Source organism: Elaeis guineensis, chromosome 1, assembly GCF_000442705.2.
Source record: "Elaeis guineensis isolate ETL-2024a chromosome 1, EG11, whole genome shotgun sequence".
Classification (NCBI taxonomy): Eukaryota; Viridiplantae; Streptophyta; class Magnoliopsida; order Arecales; family Arecaceae; genus Elaeis; species Elaeis guineensis.
Window position 1 is genome coordinate 54,570,673 of NC_025993.2, and position 22,025 is coordinate 54,592,697.

The following is a 22,025-nucleotide window of genomic DNA, read 5'->3' on the forward strand; positions in this document are numbered from 1 at the left end:
AATTAAGCCACGCCCTCTTCTTCTCACACCCTTAGTAGATAGGGATAAATTGGTTTCCATTTGAATTCAAAATTTGATTTGAATTCAAATGTGCAATTACTCATCTTTATCCTCTCACGTGGATAAGAGTTTGTTGTTGTTTTAAAAGGAGGAGAAGAGTTGGGCGTGGGTAATTGAAAAATTTTGGAGAGAAAATCTAGGTGTGAGGAATCCTTGTGTGTGAGGTGAAGGTCCATATCCTTCCGAGAGAAAAAAAAAAGGTGCGCAGGGTTTCAGTGAGTTCCCCAGGGTTTCAGCTTGGGGTTAGGGAAGTGAGAAGGTGAGCTATGAGTGTCGTGAGCCCACCAAATTTCAAAAAAATCTTCATCATCCTCTCAAGCATGTCTGCTGATGATTCAGAGCATCCAAAAAATTGGCAGACATCGGTCGAAGGAGTTCGATCAGCATCGACCGTCGAAAGGGCTCTACAACGAGCTAGCACTCGTGAGGAGTTGATCAGATCAAGAACTTCATGTGGATGATCTGCAGAGATCAGACACACTATGTGGCTGTATCGTGATGATCAAACTCTTTCAATGGTGATCAGATTACGATGATCTACTACCCGCACAAAGGTATTGTGTTCTGAACACATTATAGTAAAGTGTTTATTGTTCAAATTCGAATTTCAAATTTAAATGCATGCATGCTATATATCATATTTAGATCCTAGTGTAGGATAAATTTATGTTAATTAATTAGATTAATTAATATTTTTCTACTGTAAAATTATAATTTTAAAAAAGTTTTAAAATTACCATTTTACCCCTGCACTGAATTTCGCTTCAAATGGTATCAGAGCAAGGTTCTAAGATATGATATATATATTTACATGCGTAGATTATGTTGTAATCTAAAAGTTTAAAATTAAAATTTGGAATTTGGTAGAAATTTCAAATTTAAAATTCAAAATTTGAAATTCAAAATTTGAAATTCAAAATTTTGAAATTTGAAATTTGTTTGAAATTTGAATTTCAAAATTTAAAATTTGAAATTTAAAATTTAAATTTTAAAATTGGTATATTTAGATATACTTGATCCAAGTAGCAAGTAATCGAATTGGGTTGATTGCCATGGCCGTCCGGTCATAGGAGAAAAGTAGGGTTTAAAGACCCTTTCCTTCCATTCGATAGGGTCTCCTATAGCAGTTGGGGTGCCGCTGCAATTATATCCCATGCAGATGAAACAACAAAAGAAATTAATTATTTAGGTTCAATTATGAAATTTATCATGAATGTGTTAGATTTGATCTAAAGGAATATTCATGATTTATTTTGATTGAGTTATTTTCTGTTATGTAATTAGCAATAGGATTGCTATTTATGAAATATGCTGATCTATTTGTGAAATGAGTCAACATATTTGATGAACAAAAAATAAAACCTTTCAAATTTAAAAATTATTTTCGAAATGCCAAACCCTGACCCATCAGCCCAAATACTTAATTAAAAAAAAAATTAAGTGTTGTCTATTAGGTCTAGAATTATGAATTAAGACCTAAGACAATTGCATAAACTTGTGGGTCAATGGGTTAGATGGGTTAGACCTAAGGTTAGCTTAAAGAAATGGACTAAATTAGAGTAATTGGTCAAATCTAATCAAAAGTTGAATTAGATTAGGTCAAGGATACTCTAGACTTAACTCCAATAGTTGTAGTTGAATGGGTCCATGTCTTTAACTAGACCAAGATGGACTTAATTCATGGCTACGTGGTGGAACCCTATTTACTAAGTTGATCAAATTAAAACTAATAAACTGATTGGTATCTAAGGTAAGTTTGGCAGTTTGACCAGTGGTTTTTAAGCAGGAGCTACTCGCAGTGATTCAATCTCTGACGAGTTAATGGCTTATCCCCACCACTGATCTCACTTACCTAGCCAACTTGGTGAATTAAGTTTTGATTAGATCACTTGGTGATTAGGACTCACCCATGTCATTAGGTAAATCAGTGTGACTGATTTAGGTGCTCCAAATGCCAGCTTTAATTAAATCCTTTCTAATCTGACTTGGTGAAGTCAGTGGGAGGATTGAAATTGGATGGATATGATATTTTCTTCTCATCTATCCTTTAATAAAATCTTCAAAATTATTAGGTCTCTAAAATGATTAAGTTATAGTGATAACTAAGTCATAGCCTCCCATTAAGTGAGTGATAATCAGTCCATTAGTTTAATAATCATTGGAGGCCCAAAGGCATGGTGCTTATTGACTAATGAAATTATCATTCATAATATGATAATTTGGTTTGAGTCTTTCTGATGGTGGTCAGGTTGGCCGGCCAAAGTCGGGCCTGATCATTTATTAGTCCGATTCACCAAATCAAGTCATGTTAATGGTTGGACCTAACCAGATCTTTTCAGTGGAGGCCAAAGCCTACTGATTAGGTTCTGGGGCAAAATCAATTACTAGAAGTTGTTTAGAGAAACAACTGGTTATGAACTTACCCATAGATGCACATGGGTTGACCAACCAAAGTTGGGCTCGTGTGTAATCTGTGTGGATTCTAGTACCCACTAAGGAATTAAAGTAATTCCTTGAATTGGAGGTTGAGGCTACCAGTTCGTAAAAAATACTGGGAGAAACTTTAGACTAAAGTCCAAGTCTTTAGTATTAATAATTTATGTACTAATATAGGTTTGATTTTCCTTTATGTAGCTATGGCCACTACCCTTTTGCTCCGGTCATTATTAGATAATGACAAGCTCATAAGATCTAATTTCGATAGCTGGTATCGAAAATTAAAAATCATCCTTGAGCATGAGCAGATCTTTTATGTAGTAACGGATTCGACATCTCAGGAGCCAGCCTCGAACGCTAGAGGGGTGGTCTGAGACACTTACCAGAAGTGGCTCAACGATCGCACCACCGTTCGGTGCATTATGCTGGCGGCAATAAATGATGAGTTCAGCCACAGGTTCGAGAACGCCCAACCACAAGAGATGCTTCAAATGTTGAATGACTCCTTTGGCACGCCTGACGATGTTGAAAGGCACAAAACTAGTTGTGCCATTTTCAATGCTCGAATGAGGGATGGAGCCTCAGTCACTGATCATATACTGTACATGATCGAAATGATTGAGCGCCTAAGTAAACTGGGCTTTCCCCTGCATGAGCAGCTCGGTAAGGATGCGAGCCTTAATTCTCTGCCCAAGTCCTATCTTCCCTTCCTTACTCATTTTCAAATGACAAAGCTTGCAGTGAACTACCACGGCTTGTTGGGGTTGCTGCAGAACTTTGAGAAGGACCACCAGCTCCATAAGGAGTCGGTAAATATTGTGGGAGGGTCTTCTTCTGGTCGTCGACCCTTTAAGAAAGGGAAGAAGAAGAAGAATAAGAAGGTGCAGCCGCATGCTGGGATGTCTGCACAGGGTCAGACCAAGAAGCGTAAGCCTGACCAGAGCCAGGTGGAGTGCTTCTTTTGCAAGAAGCAGGGGCACTGGAAGAGGAACTGTCCTCTATACATTGCCTCACTGGACCCGAACAGGCCGAAGAAGAAGCAAGGTACTTATATGATAACACCTTGCAACTTTTTCATTTGTGATACTACTGCCTGGGTATTGGATACCGGAAGTCCTTATCATATTTGCAATTCGATGCAGGGTCTGCAGGTCAGTAGGAGATTTGATGAAGGCGAGAGATTCCTGAACGTTGGAGATGGAAGCAAAGTTTTAGTTCTAGCATTAGGAATCATGAACCTTGTAATCAATTCTCAAAATATAATTCTGAGTGAATGTCACTATTATCCAAGCTTTTTATTAAATATTATTTCTGTAGGCCTTTTGGCCATGAATGGTTATCAATTTTTAATAAAAAAAAATATTTGCAATATCATTTTGAATGGTGTTACAATATTTGTTGGACAACTTAATAATGGAATTTACTTTCTATCACAACCTGTTAATGTGGTTCAAACCTCTGGTAAATGCCTTAGAATAGATAATATGTCAGAAGTCTACCTTTGGCACTGTAGGCTAGGTCATATCAATAAGAACAGGATAAACAGATTGGCTCAAGAAGGAATTCTTGAAGTAGGTGATTGTGAATCACTTCCAACCTGTGAGTCCTATCTTCTTGGTAAAATGACCAAGTCACCTTTTACTGGAAAAGGTGAGCGATCCAGTGAACTCTTGGCTCTGGTACATTCTGATGTATGTGGACCCATGAGCTCAAGTGCAAGAGGTGGATATTTCTACTTCATAACCTTCACAGACGACCTATCGAGGTATAGGTATGTCTATTTAATGAAGCATAAGTCGAAGTCGTTTGAAATATTCAAACTATTTCGAAATGAGGTAGAAAAATAAACTGGAAAGTGTATTAAAACTCTTCGATCTGATCGAGGAGGTGAATACCTTTCCAATGATTTTCTGACAAATCTTGGGGAGAATGGAATTCTCTCTCAGTGGACACCTCCTGGAACACCACAGCATAATGGTGTGTCTGAAAGGAGGAATCGGATCTTGTTGGACATGGTTCGATCCATGATGGGGTTTGCTGGTCTGTCGATTTCTCTTTGGGGATATGCGCTCGAATCGGCTTGTTACCTTCTAAATAGGGTTCCGAGTAAGTCTGTAACCAAAGTGCCATATGAGATATGGATAGGATGTAAGCCAGTACTCTTGCACCTTAGGGTTTGGGGGTGTCCGGCTTATGTTGAACGTTTAATTACAGACAAGCTTGGACCTAGGTCTAACAAGTATAATTTTATAGGGTACCCAAAAGAGACCAAAGGGTATTACTTCTATCTAGCTGATGAGCAAAAAGTATTTGTCAGCCTTAAGGCAATCTTTTTGGAAGGGGAGTTCCTTGGTGAAGGGACTGTTGCCTCTAAGGTCGAACTTGATAAAATTCGACAGGTGGAAAATTCGATGCAAGTTGCTGAACCTGATCTGGATTTGATTAGATCAGATCCGGAGCCCTTTGTTCAAGCACCCTTAAGGCGATCTGGTAGAGTACCACATCAATCGGATAGATACTATGGTTTCTTGGTTTGGGATGATGATTCTATCAAACTTGATGAAAATGATGAGGATCCGATCACCTACATGGATGCAATGCAGAGACCCGACTCTGAGAAATGGCTAGAGGCCATGAAATCTAAAATGGAGTCCATGAAGGTCAACGATGTATGGATATTGGTTGACCCACCCGAAGGAGTAAAATTTATAGGGTGTAAGTGGGTTTTCAAGAGGAAGAGGGGCGCAGACGGAAAGGTGGAAACCTATAAAGCCCGTTTGGTTGCCAAGGGATATCGTCAACGTTATGGTATAGACTATGACGAGATATTTTCTCCTGTGGCAATGCTCAAATCCATTTGGATTATACTTGTGATAGCTGCCCATCTAGACTATGAAATCTAGCAATTGGATGTGAAAACAGCTTTCCTAAATGGAGAGCTGAACAAAGAGGTGTATATGATACAACCTGAACGATTCACATCCATAGATGAGTCTTAGGTGTGCAGGCTACAGAGGTCCATTTATAGACTTAAGCAAGCATCCCAGAGTTGGAACATACATTTTGATAGGACGATCAAGACGTATGACTTCATTAAGAATGGAGAAGAGCCCTGCATTTATAAGTGGGCTAATGGTCCAGTAGTAGTATTTCTTGTATTGTATGTGGATGACATTCTCTTAATCGGGAATGATGTCCCTACATTACAGGGAATAAAGATTTGGCTGTCGTCAGAATTCTCCATGAAGGATCTGGGAGAAGCTTCCTACATCCTAGGGATGAGGATCTATAGGGATAGATCTAAAAGGCTGCCTGACTTATCCCAGTCCACGTACATTGATACTATGCTGAAAAAATTCAGCATGGAGAATTCCAAGAAAGGCTATCTACCGATAGGCCATGGAATTTTTCTCTCGAAGAGGGATTGTCCGACAATATCTTAAGAGAGAGAACATATGGGTAGAATTTTATATGCTTCGGCAGTGGGATCTATCATGTATGCAATGATATATACACGACCAGATGTGGCATACTCACTAGGGGTAGTGAGTAGATACCAATCTGATCCAGGAGAGAATCACTGGAAGATTGTTAAAACCATCCTGAAGTATTTAAGAAATACTAAGGATCAGTGGCTTGTTTATGGTGAATCAGACTTGAGACTTATAGGGTTTACAGACTCTAGTTTCCAGTCTGATCATGATGACAGCAAAAGTATGTCGGGATTTATTTTTACCCTTTATGGTGGGGCTATCTACTAGAAGAGTTTCAAGCAGCACACAGTGGCTGATTCAGTTTGCGAGGTGGAGTATGTCGCTGCATCAGATGCTGCCAAAGAAGCGGTATGGCTAAGAAAGTTCATCACCGAGCTCGGAGTAGCACCCTCTCTTGTTGGTCTAGTTCTGCTCTACTGTGACAGATCTGGAGCCATTGCTCAGGCGAAAAAATCGAAGGCACACCAGCAGACGAAGCATATTCTGCGCCGCTACCATCTCATTCGAGAAATTATGGATCGAGGTGACGTCGACCTTCAGAAGATTGACGGAAAGGAGAACCTGGCCGACCCATTCATTAAAGCCATTGCGGTGAAAGAGTTCGACAACTACAAGTCGAAGATGGGTATTAGATACTGCATCGATTGGCTTTAGGCCAAGTGAAAGATTGTTGGGAATAGTGTCCCAAAGCCAATCATCAGCCTGTTGACGGTTGTGCTCCTTTTGTATATATACATGAATAATGAATTAATAAAAATTATTTTGGTATTTTTTTTCATCACAAAATGTTTCATCTTCTAATGAACTCCTATGTTGTGGTGAAGTCCTTAGGACTATTTAGACTCGACAAAGGAGGGTTTATCGTTTAGTCTTTAAATTTGTTCACGACCAAATGATACGTTACTACCAAGAACGACAACGTTTATCAAGCATAGGTCGTTGTGTGCCATATAGGATGGTTGTCCTCTTAACCAAAGAGTGTGTAGACACTGATATGGCATACAGGTGAGATGTAAGGGTACATCTGCACTGAACATGACCGACTCCAGAGCTATTTCTACTGTCAAAATTTGCTCTGATGGAATATGAGTATAAATGTCCTTCCGACCTGAGACCGTCACGGTGACTTGCAAGCAATTCACTACACTTAGGCACTGGACTACTTGAATTTTTAATTCAGTGATGGAAGGCTGCTGGGTGTAGTCAAGTACTTGACTTGTCAGTGCGTGTGTCAAGATAGGATTGACCACTCCAATTTAGGAGCTGTGTACAGTCGTGTTTCAATTTAGCAAAACCTTGGCCAAGGTAGTCCTAGTGAGGAGTCACAGGACTGTTTGAGTTGAGCACGATTCGGATGATCTGATCAGGGTTGACAGTTTAACCCTGAGTCATTCTAAACATAGGGGTCAAAATGATGAATTATACAGTAACCATATTCACGTAGGTTCTGAGTGTTGCGATTGTAACTATTCGACCTATCCAGACATTGGGTACCATTGCTAGATGGTCACTTCGATTAGTACAGGAATTGATTCCTGTGCTACCGGCTTAGGTTCGAACCTATGGGGTCACACACATTAGGGGTTCCTATCTGATCTGATAGCTGGTGAAGAGTCCTTCATGTCTAAGATTTTGTAATTGAGAATCAAGATTCTCTGATCATGAATTCCACACATTTTGGGTACCAGGGTCAAGAGTCCCACTGGTTTAGGACTCTTCGATCAGGGTTACATATCGATGAATTCTGATGCCCGATTACCCATCAGATTTTGACTCAATATTTATGAGAGATTTAATTAGTGATTTGATCACTAATTAACTCAATTTGATTGAGTAATTATTTTTGGATCAAGTCCAATTGAATTGGATTCAGTTGGGTTTGACCCGATTAGGTTAAGAGTTGACCTAATCGTCGAGATGGTTTGGTCCCTGATATGATCAAGGGTTGGGCTTAATCAATTCCTGATTTGATTAGGATTTTATTGAGTCTAATTAAACCTAATTAAGTTGGGTTTAAATTAGTCTAATTGGGGATAACTTATTTGGTTCAATTAGGTTGGTTTAAATAATGAAACCACCTTGACCCATTCTCCCTATGACACCTCACTTCCACTGCACCCATTTGAATTCACGAGAAGGAAGTTCTCATGAATTTTTTCTCATGGAAAGCCCTCCTCACATCCTACTTTAATGCACCAAATAAGTGGATAAGAATGATTGGTTGGCCATTCAAATTCAAAATAAAGTTTTAATTTGAATGAGCAACCAATCTTAGCACCTTGACCTTATCCTCTTTTAACGCTCCATTTATTACACGAGAAAATATTTCTCATGAAATCACTCATGCACAAATTAAGCCACGCCCTCCTCTTCTGACGCCCTTAGTGGATAGGGATAAATTGGTTTCCATTTGAATTCAAAATTTGATTTGAATTCAAATGTGCAATTACTCATCTTTATCCTCTCACGTGGATAAGACGTTTGTTGTTGTTTTAAAAGGAGGAGAAGAGTTGGGTGTGGGTAATTGAAAAATTTTGGAGAGAAAATCTGGGTGTGAGGAATCCTTGTGCGTGAGGTGAAGGTCCATATCCTTCCGAGAGAAAAAAAAAAGGTGCGCAGGGTTTTAGTGAGTTCCCCAAGGTTTCAGCCTGGGGTTAGGGAAGTGAGAAGGTGAGCTACGAGTGTCGTGAGACCACCAAATTTTAGAAAAATCTTCATCATCCTCTCAAGTACGTCTGCTAATGATCCAGAGCATCCGAAGAATCGACAGACATCGATTGAAAGAGTTTGATCAGCATCAACCGTCGAAAGGGCTCTACAACGAGCTAGCACTCGTGAGGAGTCGATCAGATCAAAAACTTTGTGTGGATGATCCACAGAGGTCAGACATGCTGTGTGGCTGCATCATGATGATCAGACTCTTCCAACGGTGATCAGATTATGGTGATCTACTAACCGTACAAAGGTATTGTGTTCTAAACACATTACAGTAAAGTGTTTATTGTTCAAATTTGAATTTCAAATTTAAATGCATGCATGCTATATATCATATTTAGATCCTAGTGTAGGATAAATTTATGTTAATTAATTAGATTAATTAATATTTTTTTGCTGTAAAATCATAATTTTGAAAAAGTTTTAAAATTACCATTTTACCCCTGCACTAAATTTCACTTCATCCCCTCCTTAAATGTCTCCGACCTTCCGAAGCTGACTTTGCCTTGTGGGATACATGAAGGAGTCTGCGAAAGTCACCTGGGGGCCAGATCTTTATCCCATAAACTGCTCCGACAAAGTTATTACTGGCCTACAATGTACCACGACTCCATTGAATATGTCAGAAAGTGTGATCAGTGTCAGAGATATGCGAATATCCAATGATAGCCCGCCTCCGAACTTACACCTTTGAGTGCCCCATGGCCGTTTGCACAATGGGGGATGGATATCCTTGGACCTTTTCCCATGATGTCTAGGCAGCGGAAGTTCCTCCTGGTGGCAATTGACTACTTCACCAAGTGGGTCGAAGCCGAGCCTTTAGCGAAAATCACAGAAACTAAAGTGCAGTACTTCATCTGAAAATCAATTGTTTGTAGGTTCGGCTTATCCAGAACTCTTATTACCGATAATGGACAATAATTTGCTGGAGCAAGGTTTGCTAAATTTTGTGAGGACTTAAACATCTCTCATAACTTCACGTTAGTACCCCATCTGCAGGCAAATGATGAAGCCGAAGTGACCAATAGAACTTTGTTGCAAGGAATCAAGGCGAGACTTGAAAAAGCAAAGAAAACTTGGGCAGACGAGCTTTATCATGTGTTATGGGCATACCGAACTATCCAAAGACTGTCCACGGGAGAGACCCCCTTTGCCTTAGCCTTCGAAACAGAAGCCGTTATCCCGATTGAACTCAAGCTTCCATCGGTACGAGTCGTGGCATTCGACGAGCAGCGAAACTCACAGGATCTCAAAGCTAACCTCGACTTGTTAGAAGAAAAGCAGGAGACTACTCAAGTTCGGATGGCAGCCTACAAGCAGAAAGTAGCCCGCTACTACAACTCCCGAGTCAAGAGCAAAGCCTTCAGAGCGGGGGACTTAGTACTTCAGTGAGCCACTGTTTCACAACCTTAGAACTAAGAAAAACTTGCTCCAAACTGGGAAGGCCCGTATGAAGTCAGGGAGGTAGTCCAGCCCGGAACATACTATCTAAAAGAGCTCGAAGGAGCGGACCTTCCGCGACCATGGAATTCGAAAAATTTATGAATATATTATCGATAACTTTGTCTTAAATAAAAGTTTCATATTCGTATATTTTTTCTTTTGGCATGAGCTTATAATGACAGGGAGTAGCTCCTTCAGACAATCAAAACTAAGCGTGTCAGGAACAAGAGGAGAACCTTGTCCCGACACAAACGAAGGTCCGATTATTAAGAGATCAGATGGGGGGAGAGGCCCTCTCAACGGCCCTTATGCACCCCTACAGCCATGTTAGGAATAGGAGGAGAACCTCATCCTAACATGAGCAAAGTTGAAGACCCGATTATTAAGAGATCGGATGGGGAGAGAGGCCCTCGCAATGGCCCTTATGCGCCCCCACAGCCATGTTAGGAACAGGAGGAGAACCTCATCCTAATAAGAGCAAAGTCGAAGACTCAATTATTAAGAGACCAGATGGGGGGAGAGGCCCTTGTAATGGCCCTTATGCACCCCCATAGCCATGTTAGAAATAGGAGGAGAACCTTATCCTAACATAAGCAAAGTCAAACACCCGATTATTAAGAGACTGGATGGGGGGAGAGGCCCTCGCAACGGCCCTTATGCACCCCCACAGCCATGTTAGGAACAGGAGGAGAACCTCATCCTAACATGAGTAAAGTCGAAGACCCAGTTATTAAGACACCGGATGGGGGGAGAGGCCCTCGCAATGGCCCTTATGTGCCCCCACAGCCCTGTTAGGAATAGGAGGAAAACCTCATCCTAACATGAGCTAAAATTGACTGTGTCAGGAATAGGAGGAGAATCTCGTCCTAACACAAATGAAGATCTGGTCGTTTAAGATCGGATGAGGAGAAAAGCCTCCTCAACAGCTCCTCTACACCCCTATAACCCTGTTAGGAGCAGAGAAAAAACCCTCGCCCAAACATAAAAAAAAAAGAGGGAGAGAAAAAGAGAAAGCGACGAGCTACGCCAAAGATAAAGAAAAAATGAACTACATCTAAGACACAAGGGACCTCGTCTCAACGAGAAAGAAAACTCTTGTTAAAAATTCTCAGTCTCTAAGGGGGAACCCAACACTAGCAAGAGAAAATAGACTTCCTCAAAGTAACGAGAAGTTCGGGCCCCAAGCTTGAACACCAGAAAAAAGTGTCAAATTCGAATGGCCTCGAAAAGACCTTCGATCATGAACAAAAAAGGTGAGTCAAAGCGGCAATGACCAGGAACCTTCAAATAACGTTGACATCGAATAAGACAAAAGATAAGAGAAGCTCGATAAATGACAACTCAGAAAAAGAATAGACAAGGTAATGAGAAAATTCCTTTTCATTTCATTAGTAAAGAGAGCATTACAAAAGCCTTTGAAGGCCAAAAAAAAATAACAAGAAAAGAAAAGAATATATGGAACAAAAGGTAAAGGAAGCTCTAAGGAAGCTTGGCTTCTTTTGACTTTGAACTCTCGATTCCAGCCATTATCAGGGATTGCTTTAAGTTCTCAACTTCTTCTTTCAGTTCATTCTTTCTTAACAGCATCTCCCAATACATTTGGTGAAACTGTCAACTTTCGCCCTTCGATTTTCAAAGCCTCTTCCTCAGAACTTCGAACTCCGCTTCTGCATCTTTGACCGCCTACTGCTCATAGGCCAGCTGAATTTTTAGCCGCTGCAGTTCGGCCTTCTCCTTCCCAAGGGCTATGGACAGTTCTTCCATGGTCCCCCTCAAGGATCGGAGCTCGTCAGAGCCTTGAACCGAAATGGCCTGCGCTCTTTCGGACAACTGCTTCTGAAGGCGAGCAACCTCGTTGGTCGTCGTCTTAAGCCTCCTTCTGTAGTTGTCTATTTGCCCGCACCAGCTGACTCGATGAGTGTTGTAATTCATCTCGATGTCCTGTAGCTGCTTCTTGAGGTCGGAGAATTTCTTCGACCAATCCCGATCGTAGTCAGCCTGAGTTGAAAGCCAGGACGAGCTCCCTTCCAATTGGCTGATCTTCTCCCGTGCGACCGCCAACTCGACCTTGAGGGAGTTGATCTTGGAGACCTGAGTCCAAGATCGATCGCTGGCACATTTTTGGAGTTCCTCAAGCTCCTTCTTGAAGTTGGCCTTCTTCTAGCTGTAGTCCATGAAGTCTTTTTTATGGAGGTTTCGAAGGCGAGTAACCTCCACGGTGGCTTCCGAATGGCTCATCCTCAGCCTGTGAAGTTTGTCGTTCATCTTCTTTGATTTCTTCATTAGGTGACGAACTTCTCTTCTCAGATCTCGGATCATAGACTTCAAAGGAATCCCCTGTGGTAGGGGAAGAGCTTCGGCAGGACACTATTGTCAGGAAACAAGAGTGTCACAATGCAAATCATTGCAAGAAAAGAAAAAAAAAAAGAAAAAGAAAGTAGAAGAAGAAAAAGGAGCTCTCTGTAAAGAGGAATCCGATTTCATTGAGTGAATAATTCTTAAGTACAAGAGAAAGAGAAAAAAAAAAATTGTAACAAAGAAAAAGTACAAAATTAGAGATTTCGGACCTCTAGAGCAGAAGTGAAGGAGCTCGGTGCCCCCGGAAGGTTGGTCATGGTAGCTGCGGCAGTTGAAGAGGTCCCGACTGGAGGGAGACCGGCAACAGCTTCGGAAGGTCCGGCTTCATCGTCGAATGCTTTATCCAGGAAGCTGAGGTCGAGTTCGGGAAACTTTTCGACCACCTTCTCCTAGCAAAGCTTGAAGCCTTTGATAAAGGAGGCCTAGCCGAACTTGATATTCAGATCTCTCATCTCGGAGGAGGTCTTGAACTCCTCCACTGCTTGGGCCCTTGCCTCCGAGATTAGGGTTGGAATCTGCTCCTTCAGCTTGGAGAACTCGGCCTCTGCCTTCCTTCTTTCCTCCTCCAAAGCAGCCTTCAGATCCATCGAAGTTTGTTCCTCCTTCTGGAGTGCCTCTTTGAGACTCATGACTTCGGTGACCTTCTCCTTAAGACAGGAAGCCTCAACCTGGCGACCTTCCTCCGCTTGGGCTACTTCCTTCTTTGCATTTTCCATCGCCTCGATGTTGGCGATGAGTTGGTGTCCAATCTGCAAGAGTGGCCAGGAAGTCAATATGAAAGCTAAGGAATGAACTAAGTAAAGAAGCGAAAGGAAGAAAAAAATAAATCGGCCTACCTCAAGAAAGGACCCCAGGGAGTCCCAAACCTGCTGTTCAGGATCGGCATGGACGATCCTATGGACGATCTCGGGCAAAACGCACCCGTCGACCAACCTTTTTATTAAATCCGTGTTGTTGAAGGGATTCTCCTCCGGATCCTCTTCGGAGCCGTTGGACCCTTCAATGGCAGCCCTTCTGCTGCTGATCTTGCGGGCCACCATCTTCTTCCTTCTCTTCCTTTCGGCCCACAGTGCCTCCTCGGGACGAGACTCTGGAGCGGGAACCTCGACCGAAGAGCTTCTTGAAGAAGCTCAGGGGACTGCGGGCTCAACGTCGGAGGGGGCATCAACGATAATGGCTGCCTGGGCAAGCATGACCGAGCTTGTCTCCTCTACCCTCACCTTCTTTACCGACCCAGAAGTTGTGGCACCTTTCTTCTTGTGGGCCTTGAGACCCTTGGCAAGTATCTGAGCTACGTCTGCATCCATGTCTGCAATGAAAAAAGATCGGCACAGCTTAGAAACAGAATAAGAGAAAGAGGAAGCAGCGAATGACTTGAGAAAGAAAAATACCGACAGGGTTGAGAGGGCTCAGGCCAACGTTGAATAAAAGGGGCTCCTTCAGAAGGTCGGGGAGGAGAGGAGCTGGATAAGTCTTAAGTTTATTGGAGGCTTCAAGGTCATCCTTTTCCAGGCTAGAAGTTCGACGGACGGAGTCCCTCAGGGAGCCCTAGGGGGGCAACCTCAGCATCAGAGTCGGGCATCGGACGTCGAAGTACCTCTTCTTCCAGTTGTGGATAGAAGAGGGGGCACCTTTCAGCAACCCTTTCTACTGAATAGGGGGGAGAAGTACCATCAGTCCTTTGCCGAAGGGTAACGCTTAAAGGTATAAAAGTTTTTAAACAAGGGAAGAGTTGGTCAGACTTTAGCTAAATGACAAAGGGAAAGAAATCTTATCAGAAACCTAAAGGAGTTCGGCACTACAGAAGCTAGAGAAATATTTAAAAAGCGAAAAAGAGCAACAACAAAAGGTGGGAGTGGAAGTTGAAGCCCGGCACGGAAGGCTTCCTAGTATAAACAAAAGCAGCCAGGGGGAGGGGTGCTAGCCCGGTCAGTTGGCCCCGGAAGCTCAAGCTCATACTCCAGAGGAACCCCGTACTGAATCCTAATCAGTAAGAGTTCATCCGATGTCAAAGAGCTGGGAATGGTGTTTGGTACAAAGATCGGATGAGGTCCGATCCTAAGTATGGGTTCATCTACAGTACTAGGATTTTGGGGGGCTGGAGCTGACGAACTTTTAGAATTGCTAGAGGAGGAAGTGTTGGAGGACATTTTGAATCAAATGAAAATTCCAAAAAAATATTGAAAAAATTAAAAAAAATAGGAAACAAGGCGCTCGCGGAGAAACTGAACGGGCGGAATGTAGAGGAGGAAAAACAAAAGAATAGCAAGAAAAAGAAGGATTTCGAAACTAACCTAGGCTGGTCCGAGAGGTGCAGGAGGGCAGCGAAGGTGATGGAGGTCGACCTAAAGAGCGCCTAAGATCGAGAAGGATGTTGGAGGAGGATGAAGCTCTCAGGGAAGAAGAGGGGACCGAAGAAAAATCTCAGGCAAGTTGAAACCCCTGAAGGAGGAGGACAGATTTAAATAGACCTCAGGATCCGGCGTAATAATGATTGCAGATCTCCTTTGGCCGATCTACAATCGCCGTGTGTCCCACTCGTCATGGCAGACGGCTGACAACTGATAGAGTCATTATTACACCATACTTAGGGCAACGCTCTAGAGAGAATTCCAAAAAAATCTTTTTGGGTCGCATCGATTTGAAAAGACTCCAGCACCGGTGCGCCAAACATCAAAATATCAGGAAATAATCGAGTATGAAAATCAAGGGGGGGCAACTTCGACTGTGAAAATTTTTCTATACTTCCTTCATTTGAAACCCGAACTCGAAAGTAGGGGGATTGGTGTTGGGTATAAAATAACCCCAGCCGAAGTTCGTAAGAGGCCAACCCTCCTAGGACTCTTCCAGCTTCCGACCTTATATGGCATCTTTCTGAACTCCCCCGGCCATCCGAGCTTCTACAGTACCATCAGAACTTCCATGGCAACCAGCCTCCATCCGAGCTTCTACAATAAGCGATCTCCATCCGGACTTCCATGGAAACCGACCTCCATCTGAGCTTCTACAATAAGCGGTCTCCATCCGGGCTTCCGCGGCAACCAGCCTTTTTTCGAGCTTCTACAATAAGCGGTCTCCATTCGAACTTCCACGATAATCGGCCTCCATCTGAGCTTCTACAATAATCGATCTCCATCCAGACTTCCACGGCAACCGACCTCCATTCGAGCTTCTGCAATAAGCGGTCTCCATCCGGACTTCCATGGCAACCGACCTCCATCTGAGCTTCTACAGTAAACGGCCTCCTTTCAGGCTTCTACAAGAACCGGACTCCGTCCGAACTTCTATAGCGAATAGATTCTAGATGAACTTGTACAACGGACGGGCTCCAGCAATCGAATTTCTACAGTGACCGACTGTCTCCTGTGTCTTCCATACCTCTCCAGCCATCATCCTTCAACAGCGCCAACCGAACTTCAACGGTGCCAACCGGACCCCTCCAACGGATAAATTCCTTTCAGACCCCTCTAGCAGTCGACCTTCCATAGTGTCCTCCAGACTCCTCCAGCGGACGAACTTCCACAATGCCTTCTGAATTTTGCTATCGATCGATCTTCTGTCGGATTTCTCATGCAACCGGACCTCTCCAGTGGACAGTCTTCAGACAAGCTTTTACATCAGACAAATTTCAGACGGACTTCTCTAGCAATCGGACTCCAGTCAAATTTCTCCAACAGAAAGTTTCTATCCGAACTTCTACAGCAGATGACTTCCATCTGCAGCATCAATGTCTAAGGCATCCAACAACAGTTAACCCGTCAGCAACCTAGAAAACATCTGAGCTTCTCTTAGATTGCTGAGATAGAGAGCTATTCCGCTCCATCGGACGTCCCAACCGAGCTTCAGCTGTCCGACCCGAACTCCCCGATAAGTCACGATAACGGACACCACCCCACTCTCTGTAACAAACTCCATGAAGCCCCACCACTCTCTGACAAGTCGCGACAACGGACACCACTACTCTCCATAACAAACTCCACGTGGCCCCGAACAACCCACTATTAGGCAGTTACGGACGTCGCTGTCAATCGGTTACGCTCTCCCGTCTATAAAAGAGACCCCCCCTATACGTTCTCCTCTAAGCTCTAAGCACTATCTTTAAAACTTTGCTAAAATCACATTCGAGTGCTCCATTTCTGTTGAAGCAGAGTACTGACTTAAGCATCAAAGGATCTTGTCGGAGCACCCCCAACTCCGGTTTAGACTTTCCTTGCAGGTCCTGACGATGGCTGTGATCCGCCCAACTCCAGTTTAGACTTTCCTTGCAAGTCCCGACGGTGGCCGTGATCCCCTCGACTCCAGCTTCTCCAGCATCGATGGAATTCTACACCAACAAGAGCCAAGGTCTCACTAGAAGTCCAAGCATATCGAGCGGCGATTCCATCTGATCCATGATTACCTCAAAAAAAGTTATGTCGAGGTTAAGAGAGTCGACTCCACAGACAATATGGCAGACCCACTGACAAAGCCATTAGGCCAGCAGAAGATCGAAGCCCACCTTGAGAAGATGGGACTTAGATATGTAGCCAATTGACATTAGGTCAAGTGGGAGTTTGTTAGATGTGTGCCCTAGATGCTAGATTGGCTGACACATTTGTTAGATGTGTGTCCTAGATGCCAGATTGGCTGACACATTCCTATACAAATCTAAGGATAAATTTATAATTTTGACTATAAATCAAAAAATGGGTTATTCTTCTATCACATTGTGTACATTATGTCTGTGATACATCCTTTGAGTTAGTAGGAATGTCAATTCATATTTTCAAGAGTTGAAAATTTAAGGCATGAATTTACATAACTCATAAACAGCTCCTGACCATAGGATCATCATGAAGATGGTGATCGATCTGGAAGATTAGTGTACGATCGCTTCCTTAGAGTAGATGTATCTTGAGTCTATGGTGTGGAGACACTAGAGTGAGAGTACAGGTATTCATTGAGAACGAGAGTACTGAGCGTGACCATATCGAGCAGTTATAAGGAAGTCTACCTTCTTGTCGATGACTAGCTCGATGCTACCGTTATGTGTCTAGTTCTTTGACTTGAGGTGCATCGACTGTTCACCTTGAGTGTGTTATAGTTTGACTACACCATAACTTGATCTCCTAGCCATTCAAAATTCTGAGGTGTATGTTGGCTGTAGCATATTCATTGTAGGAACTAGGTCACACCAAGATAGGATCTATCAACCTCGGTAGATGAGAGGAGTAGTCCTATGATAATCAAAAGATCGAGTCCTTAAGCCCATGGCCATGGCAGAGTGAAATAATGGAAAAAGAGTTTTCCATTGGGGTTTCACATCAGACTTGGATCGATCGATTGATTCATATACTGATGTTGGGTTTGACGAGTTCACCTTAACCCTAATTTAGTCAGAACTCATGATAGAGGAACTCAATCACACAGGTAGCTGCACCGAGAGGTTCATCTTCAATTTTGATGGATTGCCACTGAAAGGAATATGCCCTATAAGCCAATCAAAATGTATAAATTGAAGGATATTCTTTTTATCTCTTGACAACTCATGTACTGATGTTTTAAATAAATAAAGGCATTTAGTTCAGCATATGCTGTATCTTATTTTTTATTATGATGAACCCCATAAATTAGGGCTATGATTTTAGGGTTATGATGCGATCATACTAGTGAGACCTAAAACCTTAAAACCCTAATTTTAAATATTCCTAGTCGATGGAACATTGAGTAGGGGATCAATATTTCCGATAAGACTGGTACATCCTGTGTATGCTCGGTTAAGAGGGTTATTGATCTCACAATTACTTGTGTATGACACTAATATAAGGATGTAAGTATTCATTAAAGAATAAATTCACTGAATTGATCCAATTAAAGAACATCTGATGGAGTCTTATCTACATGTCAACAGATTTTTCTCATAGTGGGAATTGTGCATGTAAAACTTTTGACCTGAGACTGCCATAGAACCTTATAAGCATGAATCCATATTTTGGACCATACTCATTCATGATTTAATCATGTATGGGGTGTTCTGGATATGATGGATTGCTTATGAAGATTGTGAGTAGGTCAATATGGAAACAATCACTCCTAGTAAGAGGAGATCGCATCCTATCTACTTCAATCAAATAATGATTCAGGAAGACTTTGATCAGAGCATTATGAAAAATTAGAAATAATTTCTAATATTTTATAAATTAAATCATTATTATTTGATCGAGAGAAATGTGAATATAAAATTGGGTTTGACATTTTTCCATACCCAAACTTATATTCGGGATGCAGGATGATCGTAAGATCAAGTTGCATGATAATTTTCCACTGAAGGGTATTTTTGGTATTTCCATCAAAATTTTATATCTTCCAGGTAGACATGATACGTTGCTAGATATCAATCATGTCTTGTGAGTTTGATCAAATTAAAGAGTTTAATTCGATCATTAATTAAAAGCTGTTCTGATTGATCAAAACGGTTCAGCTTGATTTGACCTAAATCGGCTAGATTGTGTTCTAACCAAATTAGTTTAAATTGCACCTGAACTCACTGCTGGCTAGATGTGGAACCCAATGGGTCACACACAAAGGGAATTGATCATGGGTTTAATTTGATTAAACCATGTTTGCAAGTTGAATATGCTAGCACATGTTGCAAACCCTAGCATTTAGATTCGAATCGAATTCGAATCGGGTTCCGATTTGGGCTAATTTAGAACCAATTTGAGCCAAATTGGATTTGGTCTTGAAGTGGGTTTGAAGTGTTTTAATTAGGATTGCTGTTGGGTACCAAAAACCAGGGAACCACACGCCTAAGAGTCTCTCTCTTGGCGTGTGGATTTAAATCCATGCACATGAGCCACATGGCGCATGGATAGAGTTGGCGCCACCTTAAATTTGGTCTTATCTATTTTTTATCCATAGTTTTTATTCTATGAATGGTTTTCAGATGTCTTAGGAGGTACCTAAGAGTCCTTCTAAGTATTAAACTCTTCGTAGAAAAATTAGGAGAAGTGGTAAGAATTTAAATCCATGTGCATGTGTCACATGGCGCATGGATGGGAGATGATGCCCCTTAACTTGGTCTTTCCTATTTTTCTCCGTGACTTTTATTTTACGAATATTTTTTCAGATGTCTTAGGAGGTGCCTAAGAGTCCTTCTAAGTATTAAACTCATCATAGAAAAATTAAGAGAAGAGATAAGGATTAAATCCATGCGCCATCCCTTGGAAGCGCCCCTTTGAAATTTCAAATGGGGAGGTAAGTTTTAACTTATCCACGCCCCTTAATCTCTTGCGCCCTTCCTCAAGTAGGCACCCTCTATCTTGGCCATTGGATGGGCTTCCTTCCAGACCCAAAGGCATGGGTTGATGGAGCCAATAAGAGAAGCTTTGTGACTTCTCATGTGAACAGCATAAGTTAAGATCGAAGAGTCCTTCTGAAATAAGGCGCCTCTTCAACCCAACTTTGATGTACACATGGCATTTTATAATTTATGGGGCATGAGAAATAGAAAAGAGGCATGAGATAAAGTGTGAGAGGGCATGAGATGTTTTGGTTTGCACCCCTACGTGCAATATAAATAGGGGTGCACGCCGAGGAGTCTTCGTAATTCAGAATTCTTCCTTCTTTCTTACAAGAGGCTTTTATTGTCCAATTTTCTTTATTCTTTCTCTCTAGCCTAGATAAGGTCCTGATAAAGGACAAGAAGTCTTCCAAAAGGGCTTAGAGAATTGGAATAAAAATTAAGGAGACAAGGAGCAAGAAAGGAAGGCAAGAAAAAGGTCCAACAGTGTGACAGCAAAGCCAAGAAAGGAGGTTCTGCCCAAATTGCATTTAAATTCTAATAAATCAGAATTTAATTGCAGAGTATTTTCTAATAAGTGCTAGAGAGTTGATCGAGTCCCCGTGTGGATCAACGTTGGAGGGTGAATACGTGGGCATCTGGTGGAAACCCAGACGGATTGCTGTCGGTAACTAAGCACAAATTAGGGTCTAGTGATAAGAGGTATGTTTCTATATCTTTTATTTTGATATTAATGCATATTATATGATTTAATTTTTGATAAGGTGATCTTGGAGTTAGGTTTTGATTTTTATGATTTCATTATAATTGCTTTGAAATCCGTGCTTTCGCTATTGTCACAAAACCTTTCAGTGGTATCAGAGCAACCTTGTTAGAATTAAATCATATGATGATATGTTAATGATTTAATGGAAATATTATAAATATGATATGATCATTATTTATTTTTTAATATGATATTAATATGATGAGATCATATTCATTATTTCATAATTAAATTATGATGAATATAATTATGGAATGTTGCTCTGTCATATTGAATTGTGTTCACTATGATGCTATATGATGAGATCATATTCATTATTTCATAATTAAATTATGATGAATATAATTATGAAATGTTGCTCTGTCATATTGAATTGTGTTCACTATGATGCTATATGATGAGATCATATTCATTATTTCATAATTAAATTATGATGTATATAATTATGGAATGTTGCTCTGTCATATTGAATTGTGTTCACTATGATGCTAATTTCTTTTATTCATGTATTTATTATGATATAGAAATTAAATATGCATTGAGATCTGAAAAGCCCTCTGTAAAATGATATTAAGTTGTAGTGTAATTAACCAATAGTAGAACCAGTCTATGATGTCTAATTGATCAATCGGTGTCTAGGAAAGTGGTTCATGATTGGTAAAGAGAACGTGGTTTCTAATTGGTTTCATTGTCTGATCTGGCCAAATTTATTGGTGTCTAAGGAAAGCAACGGGGGGACCCCCACCTCTCTTCCACTTACCTGGATTATTAAATTAATTTAATTCTTGGCTGGGATGCTCGGTGTTATATTCACTACATTATGGCCTTCCTTCATGCTAGGACATTATTATGTCACGAACCATATTAGGTTTGTTGTGTAACCACAAGATCAATTATAAAAACTGACATAATATTGTTCTGGCGCATCGAGATGCTTACAGTAATTTTTGAGTATAATGCTTTGTTGTGTAACTACAAAAGCATTTATGTTCTATTTTGACTGTATTAAAATGAAGGGTCCTACTTAACTAAAACATTATGGTCTGTTGTGTAAACACAAGGTTATTAATATTTTAGAGGCCAGAGTTTTTATTGAGAATTGCATGAGATGCAATTGGAAAGAGTTTCCTACCTTTAAACTTATAAAAGGTTTGTTGTGCAACCACAAGATCTTTTATAAGGAATTAGGGTCTCGATCCCACTAAGAAAATCAATCAGGGTTTTCTCGAACATCATATTAGAGGGTTATGATGTCTGATAAAAATAGTGAGAGACACAATAAAATTAAAGTCCTAATTTAATTGTGTATATCATCTTGAGTTGTTCACTTATGTAATGTTCTTTATTATGTAGATTAATGGCTTCTTCACTTTCACTTCGCTCCATTTTGGATACAAATAAATTGACTGGTACCAACTATGTGGACTGGTTGAGAAATCTTAAAATAGTACTTAGTCAAGAGAAGCTTTCT